This window comes from Neopelma chrysocephalum, unplaced genomic scaffold (genome assembly GCF_003984885.1).
Source record: "Neopelma chrysocephalum unplaced genomic scaffold, ASM398488v2 Primary Assembly neopelma1_87, whole genome shotgun sequence".
Lineage (NCBI taxonomy): Eukaryota > Metazoa > Chordata > Aves > Passeriformes > Pipridae > Neopelma > Neopelma chrysocephalum.
This window is the reverse complement of record NW_020897749.1, coordinates 1,488,395-1,510,008: the sequence shown is the minus strand read 5'-3', so window position 1 is coordinate 1,510,008 and position 21,614 is coordinate 1,488,395.

The window sequence follows — 21,614 nt, the reverse complement described above, 5'->3', positions numbered from 1 at the left end:
CGCTAAGGACCTGTCATGGGTGGGGTGGAAAGCTTAGACAAAATGTATTGAAAAAGCCCTGCTGTTGAGTCACAAGGTGCAGAAAGGACTCCCTTGTTTCTGAACTCCTTCTCAGAGAGGAGTCTGGGTGCAGCTGATTCCAATTAACTGCAGATTATGTCAACGGTATAAATTTAAGTAATTAAGGAGGTGTGACTGAACCACTTTTGCCCCACATGTTTTAACAATTGGCAAAATGAGAATATTTACATAAAATGAATCATTTATTATTACAAATGATCAGACAAAAAACCTTAATCAGAATTATTTACTACACAATATAAAGGCTAAAACTACTGGTAGTGTAGTATAAGATAGGATAGTGCACTACATTGAAGCAATTATATTAAAAATAGCAAAAAGAAACAATTATTAAGTAGAGATTTGGTGTAACTCACCCATACCAATGCTCATGGGGAGATCTCTTTTGCTCAACCTCGAGGAGTATCCTCGGAGGGCATCCCCAGCCCAATGGAGGAATCTCCACACATACACCTCAAGAAGGGTTGTGTTAGAAGAACCTGACTGTATGAAAGGGGACTGGACTTCTATAGTATAAAGTGATTGACTGCTAGTCACAAATTTACAGGCCAGCTACCAGCTTATCTGTCATCGCATCCAACTCTGAAAAGGGCAGGATGTGTGTTTGGAGTTTGGTGGACCAGGCTGATTTTAGCCTAGTTCCACACCAAAACCATTACCATGGTGCTGCTGGTAGCTCATCACAGATAGCTGGCATGATACCTTGAATTTCATGCACTTTCTGATCAGTCTCTAGGCCTTATCAGGACAGGCCCTCCTGCCACAGGACCTCACCGCAGAGCTCCTTTGGAGGCACAGTCCCAGAGGGTTACACACCATTATGGATGTGCCAGGCAGGAGTCAGAGCAGACAGAACAGCCACAGAACATGGCTGTGTGCTGTTGGGACAAGTATGGGACCTCCCTGCTGCACCAGTGCTGCTGAGTCCCCCTGAGCCCAAGGGCCAGGACATATCCCTGTGTGCAACATCAGCAGCGTCAACCCCACCTGGCTGCCAAGAGCCCACAGCAGTCACAGGGCATATGAGAGCAGTAAGAGAAATAAATAGAGTCAGGGCATAGACCCTCCAGGTGGTGAATACAACAGACGTCTCAAATTTTCATTTTGATAATCTTCAACTCGTTTTGCCACTGGCTTTAAATGCCCAATGTGCAGGTGACACATCTTTGTCCTCCAGCTTTCTCCCTGGTCATGTAATACACACACTTTTATTCCAAGGAAGCCCAAGTAAGTGAAACTCTGTGGCCTTGACTTTTATTCTCAGCACCCCATGCAGGTTTTCTGAAAAGAACTGTTATAAAGATTTTTCAAAGAAATTGGGGTCACCTACTGCAGTGAACTGAACATAATTGGGAAGTACTGTAGATATCCTCTGTTTGGAAATGCATTGCGTGTGGATGATGGCTAGTTCGGTTTTATATGAGTTTCTGGCTCCACATGCTATTTTTAAGAGCTGTAAATGGAGCAGGTCCTGCCCCCCTCCTTCCACCCTCTCCTCCTACTCACTGATTTCTCATCTTAAATTAAATTGGGTACAAACACTGTAACAAATAATTTTCTCTCTACATTATAGGAAGATAGGCACAGACAGAAGTTCAGACACATACAGCATGTAGCATCTTTACAAGATAAGATCAGCAGTGTGGCTTTCTGTCACAGGGTTTGCCTTTAAAAATTGTGATCATCAGCTTAGAATGTTTATCATCCTGGTAAGAGGGATACTCTCACCACTGCCTATGAAGAGAGATCGCCACGATAAAATATTACCTTTATGTTTATCAGAACCCTTTAATTGCCCACAGCATGCATCCCTTGAGGATCTAAACTGTGGCCCTCGCAAGCTTTGCATTAAGAAAGAAAGATGGTGCTATCATTTGAGAAGATGTACATGTTAAAAGGGATGCATCTCCTTCAGTCTAAATTTAAAAGGGGAACCAGGAGGCTGCTGGCTTCCCCAGCTTCCTTAGCCCTCACAAGAGAGAGGAGTTTGAAAGCAAATATCCCTTCCCTGCTGGCTGCTGTCATTTTCTGCTTTTTGCACTGCTGAGGTGAGTACAGCAGTCCTGGTTTGCTTGAATCAGGAGACTGATAACAGCAAAGGCAGACGCCCCTCCTGTCTCCCCCAGCCTTTCACGAGGGTTTGCCTCAGAACTCTTTGCAGAAGATGACAGTTATGACTTGCTGATTTAGCCCAAGCTCAGGTCTTTATAAAACACTCAATATCTGGCTCAAGTTAAAGAGTCAGATACCATCTGGGAATGGGATGTCCTAAACTCCTCAAGTGAACGTTCCTCTTGTGCCATTTCATACAGAAAAAAAAGCACAAAACAAGAGATTTTTTTTTGAAGTGCAGAGTTGCTCAGGACGTCTTTAGAGCAACTTTTCAACACACAAGTTGAGGTGAGTAGGTATTATTGCTGTAAATCAGGCCTTCCAAACAGCTGCTCTTTCTTTATAGCTCTTCCCTGTGTTCTTGCCACTTTTCCTTCTGTCTGTCACAGGTCTCAGGACCATTTCCATGCTTGGTCCAAGAAGTCAAGCAAAAGATGCAGGGTCTTACAGCCTGTTTCGTCCAGGATAATAAATTGATGGGGACACCAGATAACTTGTAGATAATCGTGCACCTTCTCAAGAAAAGACAAAGTCCTCTTTTTTTGCCACTTTACAAGGAATCGAAAAACATGCCCTTAAATCTCCTTTCTGAAAGGGCCTGCCAAGACCTATCCTTAGGCCGGACTCACCTGCTCAATACAGTATTGAAATGGAAGCCTGTTGTTCCAGCTGGTGGGGTTGCAGTTGCACACATCTTTGCACTGAACAGACAGAAGGATTACTTTCTGGGCTTTGGAGACCACCATTAGTTCAGCTCCCTGCTTTCAGGTGCTCTACAATCTCTTGCAGCCAACCTGAAGGACAATGATTTTTCCCACCGGTCCGACCCAGTCTGCAACAACATCCCAGGTGCATCCACATGGCAGGGGAATATGAACCCCTGGCTCTGTAACATGACTCTTCCTTTATACTGCAGCCAGCTTGCAAGACCCAATTTAGTGCTTTTGCTGTCCACGCTGCTTCTTCTAAACTGTAAACTGATTCTAGGTAACAAGGAGAGAATTCTGGATCTAAAACCATTTATTTGCTGTTTTCCCGAGGAATGACTGAACAAGTCAATACAAAGGCTCTTGCTGAAATCCCAAGTCTACCACTGCAAAAGTGTTCTTAGGAAAAAACTATTCCTTTGCTGCTTTTCACACATACTGTGCATCTATTTTGCCCTTCAGTGCTTGGCATCCCTTACTGAATTCAGCCCAGCAAAATACAGGTGGAACTACAGCAGATGGTGGCATATCCCTGCAAGCTTAATCTAACAGAGAAAACATTAAGGGCACTTCTTCAGGAAAAGCAAATTTTTGCTCGAGAAGTAGAATATGAAAGTGTCTAGATACCAAGTGTTATGAATCAAGCAATAACACAGCTCCCCTGATAATGACAAAGTTTTGAATAATTTTTATTTGAATAGATCTGCCTGCATTACCAATATCTACAGTGTTGCTTGGTAACTATTTCCTGATACCAGGAGACTGAGAAACACTTTTTCAAAACTAAATTACAATTCTGATATTAAGTTTCACATTTTAGTGGTTTCAATCTGTCCTCTGTATTGCTGTTCAGCCACAGCAATGTTCTTGGTAACATTCCTTTGTGGCATCCACGTTTTGTTTTACTTTCTTTCCTTTCCAAAAGATGCCAAATGAGTTTACAAACAAATATTTTCCACTCCTTCCTTGGAATTATGTTGATGTTGTAAGAAGAGTGAGTGAAACCATAAAGTGAGAATGCAGAGGATTGCAGACACCAGTTGCATAATTCAGCATGAGTTTAACGATGTAAATAGAAAGCAATTCTAAATTATCAGTGGACAGAAATAAAATTACCACATAAAATAGAAAAGCAAATGATATTAAAGTGTTACATGGCAAAGAAGTGAATATGTTTAAATATTAGTCACTGTATTTATTTTGTTGGTGGTGCAGTGCCAGCATTCACTTATTTTCCAGAAGCTGCATTGTGTGGTCATGAAGATAAAGGAATAGAATAATAATAATAGTAATAACAATAATAACAAATGTAATACTGTTGATAGGATCATAATTCAGTAATGAATAAAATACCACAATGCTTTACTAAATTACTTGTTAAAATTTACCTCAGACAATAAAAGGGATAATTAAAAAGAGGAAGGAACAGAACCCTCTGTGCTGCAGTTTTAAAAGTGTATCCACTGATCTCCTCACATGTTGCAAATTTTCTGTTACAAAGGCATTTCTCTCTGATTTTATGGGGATTAACAAGTTCACCTCTGCCTTCTTTGCTAACAACGACAGTGCTACAGAAGGTGGTAAGATGCTTGTAAATGCCACGGTTTTGTTGATTTGTGGACACTTCTACGACTTAAGAAATGTAGCAGTTGTGTGAGACGACCCCAAAAACCTCTTTTTGCTCCCTGACAATGCCAGATTGTGCAGGAAGCTGCACAGGGAGCTGTGTTCAAAGATTAAATTCCCACCTCCCCAAATATATGCACAGTGACTTTCTGAAACATGACTGATTTTCACAAGTAACCACTGCTTGTTCATTTGCTTTCTAGATGCCCTCTTTTGACTGAAGGCACGAAACTGGCAGTTCAGAACAGTAAGGATAGAAGAAAATTGGAAGAAAGCAAGTCACTTTTATTAATACCTATTGGTAGTAACAAAATTTTAGCTGATATGTGGGTGAGTACTTCAGCTCTGTTCCATAACTCTTAAAAAAGAAGAGAGATCCTTAAAATCACTTCAGAACAGCCTTTCCCTGGCTTTGAAGGAACAGCAAAATCTGCATGGTAGATGATAGAGTGGTTCTGATTCCCACAAAATTCCACAGCTGCTGAAGGTACTACCTAAAAAACTCCTTCTCAACCAGACAATTTAGTGGGGAATAAGACTTTCAACAGTGGCAAGGTTGTAAAATGTAGAAATGGACAGGAATTGTAGAAAAAACTGCAGTGTAAAACTTCTCCCAGCTGATTCACCAGGCGAAACTGCCTTCTGATGTTTTAAAAAAAGAAATGGAAGAGTTTTGTCCCCAGGGCCCAACTGTGTCCAAGGTGCCACCTTCCTGTGGAGGCTCTGGAGGTTTCAGTAGTGGAAGTCTGCAAAAAACAGATTAGGCAGAACTATCTGGAGTTGATGTCAGCAGGTGAGACTGCTGTAAGCCAAAGGAACAGCTCAAAAGTCAGTCACCTCGGAAGGTCTCACTCCCATCATTAGATTTCTAATATTATTAATAGCATTTGGTAATAATTGCACTAACAGACTTGTTGCTTTTTCTGCAAACACAGGAAGCACTTAAGTCAAGACCAGCTATCTTTCAGAAGGAATTCTATGCTTCAGGTATTCTGGGCTCCAAGAAGAGATGCATGGGGAGATTTTTGCTCTGTGCTACAGAAAATGTCAAGCCCCACGGCTACAAAGATCCCCAAGAATTCTAAATTCACAGAATAGGTCACTGCAGATGTTTATTCATTTTTTAACTATGGAGGTACTTAATATTGCCCAAAACCGGACACAGTGGGGGGCACATCTTCTCTCCATCCTCTCTCACCCAGAAATATATTATATGTGATTCTTCAAATTGCTGTGGTGGTGGTGGTTCATTCAATCACATGGGAAATTACATCCTGCTCTTATTGTCTCAGTGGTCTTCATGGTGCTGCCATCCCAAAACACTAAAAAAGTTATGAACTCTCTGCCAAGAAACAATGGTCAGGAAATTGTTGGTTCTCGTTATTTGCTTTGGGGAGGGTTTAAACTTCTAGGGGTCACGTCAACTTTTTTTGTCAAAACCATGAAATTCCTCTGAGATCTTATGACTCAATCTGGTGGAGCTTCTCAAATAGCAGCATCCCAGAGTGAACCATGCTGCTGACAAATTAAAAAAATAGATTCTCTTCTTGCTGAGGGGGAAAAAGGGCACATTGTTGGGTGGCTTGGTATTTCATAGGGGTGATAAGAACTCATACTCCTCCCAACTTCTAGGAATTTAATATCTCAAGGCATCAAGCCATGCAGAAGCAGAAATTACTGTTGGTGTTACTTTGGTGATCTTTTACAATTAGACATTTTCCTCATGTGTTTTGATGCTTTTGATCACTAATATTGCACTGTATATCTCCTCTTATTATTGTCAAGGCTAAAATAATATGTGGGAGAGAAATGCACTCAGAAAAGGCAGATTGCAGTTTTATTCCCAAGCTCACACTGCAAAATACAGCGCAGAACAAATCTGCAAGAGAATCTGGATTCATGACTTATGTGGGCCATTAATATCTAATATATGCAGTATCTGCTCTTCTGCAGGTTTGTCCATATTCTATTCTAATGTCCTGTAAACAGTCTCCAGGTAATTTCTGACATCTCTGGAGATGGAAACTGCTATGTATACAAAATTCAAACTCTGCTGAAGATGAGAAATGATGGCAGAAATAAGTGTTAGAGCCTTTTGATCCCCCCTTCTTTGCAGCAGTAAATATATTCAGAAAGGCAGCGCTGTAGATTTATAAATGTTAGCACTCTGAGTGAAGTCAAACTAATTTACTCTATGAACTTCTCTGACATTAAGAAAACTTTACAAAGAGATCATTGCATGTGAAGTATTAAAATACTATAATTTTAACTTAAAAACCCTTCTCACCAGACATTTAAGTTCCTTTCTGTGTATCTTCTGTGTTTAGAAGCATTTTAAGAACAAGAGGGAACACCATAAGGATGGCAAAATGAATTATGCCTCTTGAAGCTTAGGAATAACACCAACACAAGATAAAATGGTATTAATCCATTTTTCATAGATCGAGACTGTAGCAGTTAGGGAAAAGAAGAGCAGAAGGGGCTTGTTCTGAATGAATTGATGGTGCTCAGGGAGACAGCAATGCCAGAAATGTCTAATGCAGTTACAGAGGGGTTGAGCACTGACACCTTGTGGGGTTGGCCTTGTCTCTCAGGTGATAATCTCATGTACCATTTGTCCTGGGGGAAAACTATTTGACTGGTGTCAATTCAGGACTTAGCTAGTTTCAAAACCGAGGGTGGTGAGCACAGATACCTCTTTGTTAGCTTTGGACTGGACTATTTTCAAGCTGGATGGCTTGAAGCTGTAAGTTCCAGCACTTTGCCACGCTGCTCCAGCCCAGAAGCCACGCACTCAGCACCACTGCCCGCAGAGGCAGGTCAGCCCATGTGGTCCTACAAGCTGCAGTTGCATTTTCAGACCTTTTCCTCTGCTTCTGCCCCGTGCTGATAGGCAGAACAAAGGGAAAATTCCCCTAAGGAGACAAAGCCTGGAGGCTGAATCAGAGCAGATGATCGTGTCTGTCAAGAAAGAGTATAAACAATGGGCAGAGGAATACTTTTCCTCCTGATGTGATGTTCTCTCTCTTAGCAGCAATTGTAGTTACCACTTTCATAGAATCTATACCAGGCTAGGAAAACCTTGCTGCCTTAATTAGTTCAGAACGGTGCTCGATATCTTCTTGGCTGCAACAGACCTGTAATACCTTTGTTCCACTCTCTACAGTGATTTTTCCATAGATTTTAAAATCCTGTCCTACCGTTTGGTTCTCATCTGAGAGCACGTCTTGGCAGCCACCTGTGGCTCTGAGGTAAAGGTCATATATAACATCTATATTTTTATGGCATTTGGCTGGAGGACCTGACCTGTGCTGTGAACTGATCAGATGATGGTTCTCACCACTTTCCAATCCTAAAGGAAGCAATTTAGTGCAATCCTGAGCAGTAATGTGTATCTGCTTTATACAGTTAATGAATGTGGCTATCCAAATTTCAGCACCCGAGTTAGACCGCTGAGAGTTATCTTAGATATCTGTCTTCACAGCACCATCTAGTGTTGCTTTTGCAACCCACAATTTTCTTTGTCCTTGTCTTCTCTCACAGAAATGTGCAAAAACATATAAGTTTCAACTTAAAATAAACACAGAATGAACTCAGGTCCTTCCAAAAAAAAAAAATGAATGTACTTGAATAAATACTGAGGGGCTTCTTTTTCCCATGGGGAAATATTGGGAGAAAAAAAAATCACACCAATAGATATGCAGTGATTTACTGCACTTTAGAAACAATGCTGATGAAGTTGTTACAAGAATCTCAACAAGGAAGGAAAATAAAACAAAATAAAATAATAAAAATTTTTAAAAATCAAATAAAATGCTGGTTGTTTATGTCTTTTGTCTGGACTAAGAAAATATTTGTGGTTACATGTGGGTTTGCTAAATGGACTCTCTTGCCTTTTTATGCCTTGCCCACTTTTTCTAACCTCAGACAAAGTTTTTTGTTTGACATTATTAAAATATGTTTAACTTCACTGAATAATGAAAGCTGAAGATAAAGACTATCTTTGCCAATAGCTCAACAACCTCTGTCAGTTATAGTGTGAGTTCTTGCAGCAAATATTCCCTCCATGTTAATCATTGCCTCAAGAGACAAAGACCCTACAATCTCTCCCCCAAAACTTGATTTGTCCTTTGCTATGATAAAAGGAAAAAAAAAAAGAAAGAAAAAAGAAACAGAGTCAAAAAAAAAAAGGAGAGGAGGAAAGGGAAAAGACAAAAAGAGAAAAGGGAAAGGGAAAGAGGGGAGGAAAGGAGAAAGGAGAAAAGTAAACATAGCCAAGCAAGAAAAATATTTTTGGTTTTGTTTTGTTTAAATCCTGATTATAAATAAATCATTAAGCTTTTCCAATCATCCTGAAAATTGCCAGCATATGGAGGGGGAAGTTATGAAAGCAGCCAGAGGTTTGCCCAGGGATTTTTCACATGATCACCTTTGTACTGTTACAATAAATTCTTACAGAGTCTTCAGGAGATCACAGTGGGAACCAAGTGCCATCTAGACAAAACAGAGACACAGGGAGCTGTAGTGAATACCAGAACACTACACATCGATAGAATTTAGATGTGTGGATGTTCTCCCTCCACAAAATAATGTCTAGTTGAGTCTCATATTCATTGATTGTAACTTTGTAATTTGACCTGGACAGATTGTAAATTTTCAGGACGCTATTCTTGAAAGCAATTCTGGCAGGTTATGCTTTCAAATCACTGGTGTCATGGTTGGACTTTATAGGGAAAGGTACATGTTTTAAATAGCTTCTGTGTAAAAACCCCACAGGGTATGCCAAAGACAAACTAATGACCACTGGTGAAGCCACAAATGGAATTGGATAATATATTGATACGAGCAGTAAACAGTATTCGATTTTAACAGCAACTGGTATAGAATAACATGTCTAATTTAATTTATGAACCTAATTTAAACATTGGAGAGACTTGACACAGAAAAAATAGTTGCTGTGCTGTTTCTGTATTTTTATTTGCTGCCTATCGGGGAAGGGGAAGGACGTTAATAGCGATTGATGTTAATTCATTCATCTGCTTATGCTGTTGATATTTCTTGCCTGCTCGTGGCATATTTGCAAGTAATCCTACCTGCTCTTAATCCTGATTCAAAGAAACAATTGATTTTTTTGTTATGATTTATTATCATTGATCAGACTGCAAATAACACATTTTGGCTTTTGGCACGTTGTACAGCCACAGCTAAGGTTACCAAGCTTTTTCTATTTCTCTCTGCAGGGAAGAAGTAACCATGACTTCAGAACTGCAAATGTTCTTTCTTTGTGAGCAGCTTTGCCCATACAAGTAAATCCCAGTGAGGTCACTGGGATAATTCACGTGCACAAGACTGTGCCACCTGTGGCCATGGCACTTGTGTACGGCTCAGCTCGAAACTTTCTAATTCTTCTTTTCTTTATGGCATACATTTTTAAAGACTTCCAAACCGTTTATATTAATAATTGAGAAAGCTAAGGGTCTGAGCCTGCTTGAACTGCTGTTCTAGTATGATTTTGTTCATTGTAGAGACCCCTTGTTGTCTTTCAAACAAAAAAATCCAGCTTTATTTTTTTGGGTATTTGAATGATGACCTTATGAAGTAGGTTGAAATGAAAGAAAGAAGCCTCCTGCTAAGTTTTTCTGCAAAATAAAATAAGCATTACTAACTTCTATGACTGTATCATTTTCAGGTCTTATAGGCCTGTCTTGTTTCACTATGACCTTTGCTAAATAAACATGATCACTATATTGTTGTGAAACATGGCTAAATGGGGAAGATTTTACTCTGGCAACCACTGAAAGACAAAATGCACCATAAAGAATTACATGTGTACTAAACGATACCTTTTATTAACTAATAAGAAAAATATTTCTGACCTTCACAAAAAGAATAATATTTATGGTTTTTTAAAATTCCTCTGTGCTGGGGAATAGCGTGGCTTTCACTTAGTTTTCAGCATCAAACTTTTGCAAGAACTCTCCACCCCATACAAAAGTAGAATTCCACCAGTCACTGGGAGTGAAAGGGAGGGGTTTGACCTTCTGTGCCCCCCCCAAGCAAGGGATTAATCATGTTTTCTGCTTTTCAAGAGTAGCCCCTTCCTCTGGGTGACTTGCTGGAATCATGGGTGTGGGTCAAGACGATGCTCATAAAGAAAGCAGCACAATCTCAGCGCTGCCTCAGCTACTCCTGCTGCATTTTTGGTGTTCAATATTTGTCTCAGTGGGGCTCTTTTTTGTGTGGCTGGATATCTGCAAAGCACAGCACAGCAATGCATTGGAAAGCAACGCCATGATGTTCCTGAGCTTTAGCAAAGTAGCTTTCAACAAAACAGTTTCAGCAAAAGGTAGGTTTGCTAAAATCTAAAATTGCTGACCGACATCTTGATGACTGTGTGATTTTTAATGATAGCACGATCTGGCACAGCAACAGGAATTCTCCTGTGATGTTCAATTTGCAGGATCAGAGCTTCCTGACCAAAAAAAAATGGAAAAAAAAAATAGATCAGGGAAATTATTTCATAGCTCACCTACTTTTGTTTCCCAAACTGTCCCTAATGAAAAAAAAGATGCCAATTATTCCCATTCTGAAAACAGGGACTTGTGACATTGAGAGTCTTTCTCCTTCACAAATCTACTCTCTGTGAATAAGAATCCAACTGATGGTTCAAGTACACTGTCTGAGACAACACTTAAAACCACAGGTATTTCAGGCTTAGTAGCAGTAAAAAAAAAATAATCTTTTGGTTTTTTTTTTTTACTCTGAATCATCAACAACCGAATAGCTAAAAGTAGAAATTCTTTATGTACATGCAGAGAAAAAATAGATTTGGAGTGGAAACTTTTTTGGCAAGGATGAGTCTAACAGTATTTGAAGTAGATGAGATATTGATCCCTAAAATAAATAAATAAATACAAATGCCCAAACCTTTTAAACTTCAAATATCTCCAAAGTTAACAACCTCACATTCATAAAACTGACAGGAGAAGAAAAGCCCTCTCTATGAAATTGCTATGAAACAGGATTTCTCTCACTTTTCCTTTCTGAGGACAGCAGCATGCGTGGCAGGAGGGAAAGTACACAACCTCACAAGTGATTCCTGGACTTTGTGGTGGAGGCCAGACTAAGCTGATAAGCAAAGGTGTTAAAAGAAATGCAGTCAGTGTCCAGACTGCCTATTAAAATAACTACAACAGCAAAAAAAAGTCCCAACCAATCGGCCAAGCTCACTCAGATTTGGAGTTCCAACCTTTTCCCTGGACTGTTCCTGGGAAATGCACACTGTTCATTTGCTAGCATACACCTGACTAGAGTAATAAAGAGACATTTTCAGACTAGCAGCAGGTCTAAGCAGTGCTGCACACTCCACGTTCTCCAGCTGTGAATCAGTTCCAGTCCACAACCCACAAACGTGTCCCCAAGCCCTAAGCCAGTGTACCCCACCTTTCAGCTGCACTTTGGGCCTCGTGTCAAGTTCCATGTTCTCAAGTTGTGAAGCTCAGAAGCAGCTTTTAGTATCCAGCTGCCCTGGCTCATGGCAGCAGCATTTTTGTTATTCCCCGGTAAGATCCTACTGTTCATGCAGAGTTTGTGTGCAATAACCCTGCTTGCAGCTAAGAAGTAATTTGAAATCAGGAGCAGCGCTGATTTGAAATCCCAGAATCAACAGTCCTGTAGGTCGTAGCTGGCTTCAGCTCTGCAAGGCACAGTGCTGCTTCATACCCCCCCTGAAGGGCTCAGCAAACTCCAAGCACATGGCAGGAATGCCTCCATATATCTGTCAGGTTTTGGACCAGAGCTGAAGGCCGGGACGGAAGAAAGAGAGAGAGGGAAAGAAACTCCTCGTAATGCTCAGTAATCTGAGAGGGACGTATCACATAGCTGAGCTGAAAGGCTAAATTAATTCTCCCAAGTTTATTTCACTAAAAGACTGCAGGAGTATTTAAGCTACAGCATCAGATGGGAACTCACTTCTTCTTGCATTGGCTCCCGCAAAGCCCTCTGTGATCCAACACCAGCCAAGCAACAGCACATCGTGTTCAACCTGCCTTTCTGGGGCAGGGGCAGCTCCTACTGCAGCCTTGGGTCTCTGCTATATTTCAGTGGTGTCAGGTAAAGCAGCTCCTAACTCATGAGTCATATTTGCTGTCTCAGGCTGGATCAGAGGCTTAGGTCCTGCTTGCTTGTTTTCTCATCTATGAATATCGGGAACACTCACACTTTTTCAAGCTGAAAATATGTGTGGATAGAAAATTTTGTAACACAAGATCAAATTAAAATAAAAAAAACCTTCAGTGGATCTTTATTGCTAAGTCAAAGTAAATTTGGTATTGATGGCCCTAGTTTATGTATAACACATAGCCTAAGCCCTACGGAATTTTCCCAGTTCAATGACTGACTTAGTGCCATAGTTTAGTTCACTAGGTGGTAACTGGTCAAAAGTTGGACTTGATGATCTTGGAGATCTCTTCCAGCCTAAATGATTCTGTAATTTATTTATTTAGTGAACCCGGACTTAATATACAATGAAGGAGAAAGAAGATTTGTATCTTAAAAATGTCATTTTTTCTAAAATGAAAGCATAACCCTTGCCCACACACAGATATGTCATACAAAGACAAGCAGTTGTTATAAAAAGGGATATCTGCATGCAAATATAGTGCAGGTTTTTTGTTTAGACAAAAATAAATCAAATTAAATCACTTTAAAAGATAAATTGCTACTGCAATTCTTCTGGGGAAGGGGGGTGAATGAGGAGCGGGGGAAGAGAGCTAAAATCCAAACCAGTTCCAAATCCTTCCTTGCAGCCTGCAGTCCGCTCCTCCCCTTCTCACAGGTATGTGGTATTGATTTCCCCACCTTCATAGACCATTATGGATGAGGCACTGCTGCACTCTGACGTGCTCATTGCTGGGAATGTGCAGTGGCTTGTGAACAGTTATTTGAAATTTTGCTACCAGCTGGTTGCAGCTTTGCAAACCACCTGCCACGAGACAGAGCCACCCTGGCTCTGGCTGGAGCAGGAACAGTGACTGCTGCAGCTCCAGCTTCCCCTCCTGACTGCACCAAGAGTGTGTGAGGCTCCAGATAAAGATGGGAGAGTGGAGCACATGGAGCAGCATCTCCTAGGGATGTATCATGGAACATCTGAATCTCTGCAACCAACACCTCACCGACCTGGGGCAGGAGGAATCAGTGACTGGGTACAGATGAAGTTACAACACACCAATCCTTAAAATAACAGATATGCCAAAACAACATATATCTCTAAAAGCTAATTCATTATTAAGAAAGCTCTCTCAGGTACAAAAATCAGTGTAAAATCACTGATCTCACTGCACTTTGTTCTTCACACTTAGAATATCTTTACTGATCATAATCTGTCTAATAAAGATTTCATTTATCTTATCTGTAGATTAGATGCAATAGATGAAATTACTTAACATTTTGAATACATATAATTTATATTCCACTGTAATAATCTGTCAGTGATCAGTACTCTCTACCACTTCTTCCCTGGATCCCATGTTAGAAACTTTGGGATTGAGTTTATCAATAGAATAGCAATGTCTTGCTGTATCCAGGGACTTGTTTAAATTTTATCTGATAAATACAGAAAAAAATAAATTTACACTTACGAAATTGGGTAAAATAAAATTAATAAATGGGAGCTTAAAAGGTGCTACAGAGCCCTGTGAAAGTTCTGTGGACAAGATGAAAACTCCAGAGCTCACAATTACATGCTTAACAATCAGCAAAGTTAAGCATCCTGTAAGACACCTGATGAATCGTGCCGTTTGGATATAAAAGCTTTCTGTTGGCATTTTTTCCCTTCAGCTTCAAAAACTGAAGTCTCTGTATTTCAGTTTCTGAAATGTGATCTTCCCAGAAATACATTTTCCCAAAAAGAGAATTAAGGCAGGCAAGCGTTTCAGGTACTTTTCTTCAATAATCTCTCACGAAAAACTACCATTTTCTGTCATCAATTCACTGTAAAGCAACTCCAGACTTATTGTGGCCAGTAAGCCTCAAGAATAAATTCATATTAAATTCTGAAAAAAAAGAAATGGACATGAGAAAGGAAAAATACCCATCAAAAAAACATGAGAAGGCCCTCAGCACCATACAAGGGCTATGTGGCAGATTGTGATTTACAGTGAGTGTGCTGGTAAAAGGTCTCTGCATGTAGATTATATGAAGTACAATAGGCCATGCCAAATGAGCAGGGAATTTTTACATGAGAATTGGAGGGACCTAAAATAGAAAAATCTGGCACATTTAGATTTGCTTTAGGTTCCGTTTCCTTGAAGAGTTGAATTCTGTCTCTCTGGCTTGTTACCTACCTATTGCTACAATGCAAAACATTTTAATTAGGTGGTCCCTTTGCCAGCACTTCAAGTCTGGCTTCATTCAAAAGGTTCTTACCTTTGAAATGTTGATGTTCAGCATTATCACATCCACTAGATGTCACTCAATAGTCATAATTTCCAGCATTGACATAAACACACACAAAAAAAAGGGCAAGAATTTTTTTCTTCAGACTCAGAATAATGTTCTTTTAAAAGAATTTGTCACTGTTTAAAACTGTCTGAAAGATTTTTATCATCATTTCAAAAATTATAACTTTAAGCTGATCCCATCAGAAGCCCTGGTTGCCATCTGAAAGTCATGTATTCCTTCAGTAAATGTGGTTCTTCTTGGAGTGTGATGGACTTGATGCTAATGGATAATTGTGCCTCTGGAGCATGAACACAATGATCAACGTTTTGATCTGAATGATACCTAATGACACTGATCTTCAGTGCTGTTGTTTTCTAGGTTATATGTTCATGCCCTGTGGGGTTTTACCCTTAAGAGTTGTTTTGAATCACATCCCCCAAAAACATTCATTTACCAGGATGGATGGAGCCTGTCTGAAGCTGCTTGCAATGGTGTGTCTCTACCTGGACATTCTCTAGCTCCCAGTTCCAGACATTTGTTCTCATATGCCTTTCAGAACTGAAATCACATCACAGTGCATTTGCCTGTTCTTGAGAAACTAAACAAAGAAATTGTTCTCTAGCCTTCAAAGATTTTATTGTCTTTTTCCATACTCCCTCTGGTTTCCAAACAACCTTTTCAAAATACAGGTACTAAAACTGTTCCCAGCATTGTAACACCAAAAACACTACATATGGGGAGAAAACAACTTCACACCCTTCACCTGCTTATTACTCTTTTATATAATTTTCTTTCAGAAAGAGGCTTATAACTTTGTTATGATGTATTTGGTTCTTATTTCAGGGCTACCTTGCTGTCCTACCTTTTCCTAGATTTGTATTTTCCCTGATGTTGATAGTGTCCCTCATGAATTCATATGTTCAGTATATATTGACAGTTCATTTATTCCCCCAGAGCCCAAAGGGATACTCTCTATCTGAGGAAGCCATAAAACTTTATCATCTCTTGCCCTAATCACCAGCAACAGTGACATTTTCAAACGTACTGCAAAGACATGCAACAAATTCTGCTCAAGCTGGATATTCAACCCCAATGCTCAGAACAAGGAATGTTAAAAGTGTTTAATTTGCATGTCAGGAGAAATTTGCATAGAATATTCAATAAACTCACTATGTAATTTGCATGAAGACCCTTTGTGGAAGGCCAGGTTGGCTCCCCTGTGCCAGGACTCTTCAAACATACAATGAATGATACTTTTGGACCAACTCACATTAAACTCTTGTGTTGATGTAGGGTTCTGTCACAGGTTTACTTGTTCTAAAAAGAACCAAGCAGGGAATTTTTCTTTCCCCTGCCTCACTGTACGAGAAAGGTGTTGAACGAGGAAGGGGTAAACGACCCACACAAAAGCACTAACTAGCAGGCCCGCATTCCAAGCTGATGGCCCTCACTAAGGAGGGGTGATGAGTTTTTTCCTCCTCTCCTCAGAGATGGGGACACTTCACTTTTGCCATAACTCAGGCAAAGGTGTGTGTTGGAAAAGCTCCGAGGCTGTTTTGTTCTCGGCCTGGTCATCTGGCTGTTTTCTGGCCCCGGGTTGCCTGCGCCCTGTTCTGCCCCCAGACCGGACCTGCTCGGACTTCATTGGAGAGGTTTGTCCCACTTGCAGAGGAATTTCTTTTGGGAAGAGGTCGCCCTCTCCCTTCCCCGCTCCTGTGTTGGCAGCGGCGTGTCTTCATCAAGGAAAAGGGGGAATTCCCGACCACAGCCAGCCGCAGACAGCGTGAGTTCCTGGGAAAGCTCTTGCTGCCCATGGAGTGCCCAGGCTGCCCCACCAACTGCACCGGAAAACCAAAGTTTCCAGGCTTTCTGTCCTGGGGCAAAGGGCTGCTGTTCCCTTTTTCAGCCCTGCGCTGACACTGCCAGTCCCACTGCCACAATTGCATATGGACTAAGATTCCTCCCAGACCAAAGGTGCCCACCCAGAAAGCTCTTGCTGCCCAGGGAGTGCCCAGGCTGGCCCACCAAGTGCACCTGAGAGCCAGCCTGTCATCCTGACTGGCTTCCATGCCTATGCCTGAGAGCAGACTCACTTGCCACACTCAGGCGTCCAAAGGCAATGGCACTGGGGCCATCCTTAGAGACTGGGATGGGACATGAGCCTTGGCGTGCAGCTGCTCAACCTCTCCTCCATGCAGGCACCTTCCAAACACGTGCATGGGCTTCTAACTTCTAAATCCAGGCCTTCTTGGAATGGAAGGAAGAAGCAGCAGAAGCTGAAGCAGGGCCTCATACGACGAGCTTCAGGGATGGAGGGAAGTCAGCACTGTGGTGTCTGCTGCAAAGATGGCCCAGTTCACCAGCTCAGGTTTTGCTGCTAGAGGATCCTACTTTGGGCTTGCTGGAGCCCATTCCCTACCCATGCGTGGCCCCCCATTGCTCTTGGATCAAGTGTTCTGGACCCGTGGGAACACGTGCGCCCCGTGTCCATGCCAGAGCAGCAACTGGCAGAAGACGTCTGCTGCCAGCACTTGACTTGGCTGCTCCTTCAGTGGGCTGGCACCTTAGTCAGAGACACAGAACAGGTTGGTATCCCAGAGTTCTCCCTATCCCCTTCACTTCTCCCCAGTGCCCTGGCTGTCAGCTGGGAGTCGCAGTGGGACACACAGCAACTGGAGCTTTGAACATCAGACTGGACAGCTTTGATTTTGCAGAATGCAAGAAAAAAGCCCAAATAACACAAGGAAACTTGACAGGATCTCTGAGCAATCTAATCTTCCTGTGAAACTCAGCAATGGATGGTGGTTTGGTGCTGCAGGTCATCACTTGCATGCAAAAATCAATCCCGCAAGGATTCCTGCTTCTGCCTTCTGACAGATGCCGAGCACGGCCACCAATTGCTCCAGCTGCTGCTCCCAACAGCCCCTTGCAGGAGCACAGACATCAGTGCCCGTTGGCTTTGCCTGCCCTCTGGCAGAGAAGTCCCCCGGGGTCACAGCTCTTTGGGGCAGGAGATGGGCACCAGCCCCGCCAGGACTCGGGTTCGCTGGCAGGTCTCCTTCGACGAGGACTTGCCAGAGCTGCTGATTTTGGTGCAGCCCCCGTCAATGGGGTGGGAGCAGCATTGGTGCCCTTGCCCCCACGTTCCTTCTGTGTGTCACAGCCCCATGTTTGGGAGGGCCACCAGCTGGGACTTCTCCCACGGAGCTCGTGCCAGCTTCTGTGGAGGCCCCGTGCCCTTCCTGCTGCGGCTGCGTCGGCAGCCGAGGGGGCTCCTTGTGCTGCCGTGGGCAGGCACAGCAGGGGAGGGTTTGCTTGGTTTTTCAGCTGGGCCTAAAGTTCATGTCCAGCTGTCTTAGATCCTTTGGAGAACGGACTCCTTCCGACCCGGGGCAGGTTGGCCAGGTTGGGGGAGTTCCCAGGGCACGTGGCAGTGTGTCACAGGGCCCTTTGTGACACGGTGGGCATCGCCGATGGGATGGCACAGGGCAGGGTGTCACAGGGCCCTTTGTGACACGTGACGACATAGTACTGGTGGTGAGGTGACGACACCTCAGTGCTCCTCGGAGCGTGCGACGGGACAGACGGGATAGAGCGGTGCTGTGCGGAGCCCCCGTGCAGCCAACTCGTTCCTTCCTGATCCGGAGCGTTTTCGTGGCTTTTCTGTGGTGTGAGCGTCCTCCAGGCCAGACCGCGGGACTTGGTGACACGGAGCTTTGGCGAGGTGTCTCCAATCCCTGCGGCCCGTGCCCTTGAGGCCGCACTGCAGGACTTCACAACCCCTACTCTTTTGGTGGCTTTTCTCTCGAGGTGCCCTCCAGGCCAGACCACAGGATCGGTGACCCGGAAATTTTCCCAGGCGTCTCCAGTCCCTGCGGCAGGTGCCCTCGAGATCATTCTCTGGGACTCTGTGCCCCAGAGCTTTTCCCTTGCGTCTCCATTCCCTGCAGAAGGTGCCCTCGAGGCCCAACTGTAGGATGGCAGAGAGACGCTTCAGCCTGGGCAGGTTTCTCAGGAGGAAGAAAAAGAAGGAAGGCCCTGAGACTGCCCCAGCACAGCAGCCTGAAGAGGCGGAGCAGTCCCAGCCCCTGCAGGAGGGTGAGTGGCACAGCTGCTGGCTGCAGCCAGATGGGGCTCGTCCCATCCCGTTCTGTATGGACATGGCCAGGGAAAGGGAGGGGGGAAGAGGGCCCAGGGCTGATCCCCCGGCAGCTCCACGCACTGGGCATCCCGGGGCTGGCCCTGCCTGTGGAACACAGGGCTGGGCTGAGTTTTCCGGCCTCTCCTGCAGCCCCTCAGCTCTGACCACTCTCGCTCTTTGCCACATCCAGGACGGGACCCAACACAAGAGCAGGACTCCGCCCGTGGCCGCTTCCGCAGGACAGCACAGGTACCTGCAGCCATCGCCTCCCGGGCTGGGCCTGCTGTCACTGCACAGCCTGGCACCGCTGTCGGAGCTCTCCAGGGCACATCCCTCTCTTACCTGCCCTTTGTTCTCCTGCAGGCTTGTCTGACATCCCTAGCCATGCGGTGCAGAAAGACCAGGATCGCACCAACTGAGGTCATGGCACAGCCTGACCCTGCGCCAAGTGAGCTCCAGGCGGACCCTGATGTCGGCACCGCATCAACTGATGGCACAGCAAACTGTGACAGCGCGGTGACCGATGACGGGGCAAACTCCAACACTGCACTGCCGGAGCTCACCACAGAGGCTGACAGGGCAACGACTGAGGGCATCGAAGGCACTGAGAGCACACCTGTTCAGTGCCTGCCCGATGCTCCCAGTCAGGACGTTCTTGGGGATGGACTTGTCTCTGCTCAAGTAAGCAGCCTGTGGGCAGGGATTGTGTGGCCCCTTAAGCTGGGTCTGCTGGGCCCCCTCAGCCTTTAGGGCCAGCACAGTGTAGTGGGAAGGGAAGGATTTCTCGGGGGAAACTGGGCAAATTGCTCCCTGTGGCCACTCTCCCCCGTGCCCCCTCCAGGCCAGAGAGTGGGACTTGGTGAACTGGAGCTTTTCCAAGGCATCTCAGTCCCTGTGGCAGGTACCCTCGAGGCCAGACCATGGGACTTGATGGGCCGGAGAGTTCCCAAGTCTTCTGTTGCCAGAGCCTTCTAGGCATGACTGCAGGACTTGGTGACCCACAGCTTTTCCGTACCGTGTCTCCTGCAGGAAGCCATGGAGGCAGACAGCGACACAGAGCAGAGACCTCCCAGCGTGCCCAAGCAGGCCTGGCTGAAGGAAGAGGAAAGCCCTGGGCCTGCCCCAGCACAGGACGGTGAGTGACACAGCTGGGCCACAGGGCTGGTGGCTGCTGCCGGATAGGCCTCATCCCATCCCATCCCATTGCATGTGGATATGGCCAGGATAAGGGAGGGGGTAGGAGGGCCAGGGGCTGATCCCCCGGCAGCTCCATGCACTGGGCGTCCCAGGGCTGGCCCTGCATTTGGAGCACAGGGCTGGGTTGGGTTCCCTGGCCTGTCCCGCAGACCCTCAGCTCTGACCACTCTCGCTCTTTGCCACATCCAGGACGGGACCCAACACAAGAGCAGGACTCCGCCCGTGGCCGCTTCCGCAGGGCAGCACAGGTACCTGCAGCCATCGCCTCCTGGGCTGGGCCTGCTCTCACTGCACAGCCTGGCACCGCTGTCGGAGCTCTCCAGGTCACGTCTCTCTCTTCCCGGCTCTCTGTTCTCCTGCAGGCCTTCCTGACATTCCTGGGTATTCGGCCTAGAAAGACCAGGACCTCACCATCTGAGGCTGACAAGGCAACGACTGAGGGCATCGAAGGCACTGAGAGCACACCTGTTCAGTGCCTGCCCGATGCTCCCAGTCGGGACGTTCTTGGGGATGGACTTGTCTCTGCTCAGGTAAGCAGCCTGTGGGCAGGGATGGTGTGGCCCCTCAAGCTGGGTCTGCTGGGCCCCCTCAGCCTTTGAGACCCGCACAGTGTAGTGGGAAGGGAAGCACTCTCGGGGGAAACTGGGCAAAATGCATCCTGCGTCCACTTTCCCCCGTGCCCCCTCCAGGCCAGAGAGTGGGACTTGGTGAACTGGAGCTTTTCCAAGGCGTCTCAGTTCCTGTGGCAGGTACCCTCGAGGCCATGGGACTTGATGGGCTGGAGAGTTCCCAAGTCTTCTGTTGCCAGAGCCTTCAAGGCATGACTGCAGGACTTGGTGACCCACAGCTTTTCCATGCCGTGTCTCCTGCAGGAAGCCATGGAGGCAGACAGAGACACAGAGCAGAGTCCTCCCAGCGTGCCCAAGCAGGCCTGGGTGAAGGAAGAGGAAAGCCCTGGGCCTGCCCCAGCACAGGAGCCTGAAGAGGTGGAGCAGTTCCAGCCCCTGCAGGAGGGTGAGTGGCACAGCTGGGCCACAGGGCTGGTGGCTGCAGCCAGATGGGCCTCATCCCATCCCATTCCGTGTGGACATGGCCAGGGAAAGGGAGGGGGAAGAGGGCCCGGGGCTGATCCCCCGGCAGCTCCACGCACTGGGCATCCCGGGGCTGGCCCTGCCTGTGGAGCGCAGGCCTGGCCTGTGTTCTCTGGTCTGTCCTGCAGACCCTCAGCTCTGACCACTCTCGCTCTTTGCCACATCCAGGACAGGACCCAACACAAGAGAAGGACTCCGCCCGTGACCGCTTCCGCAGGG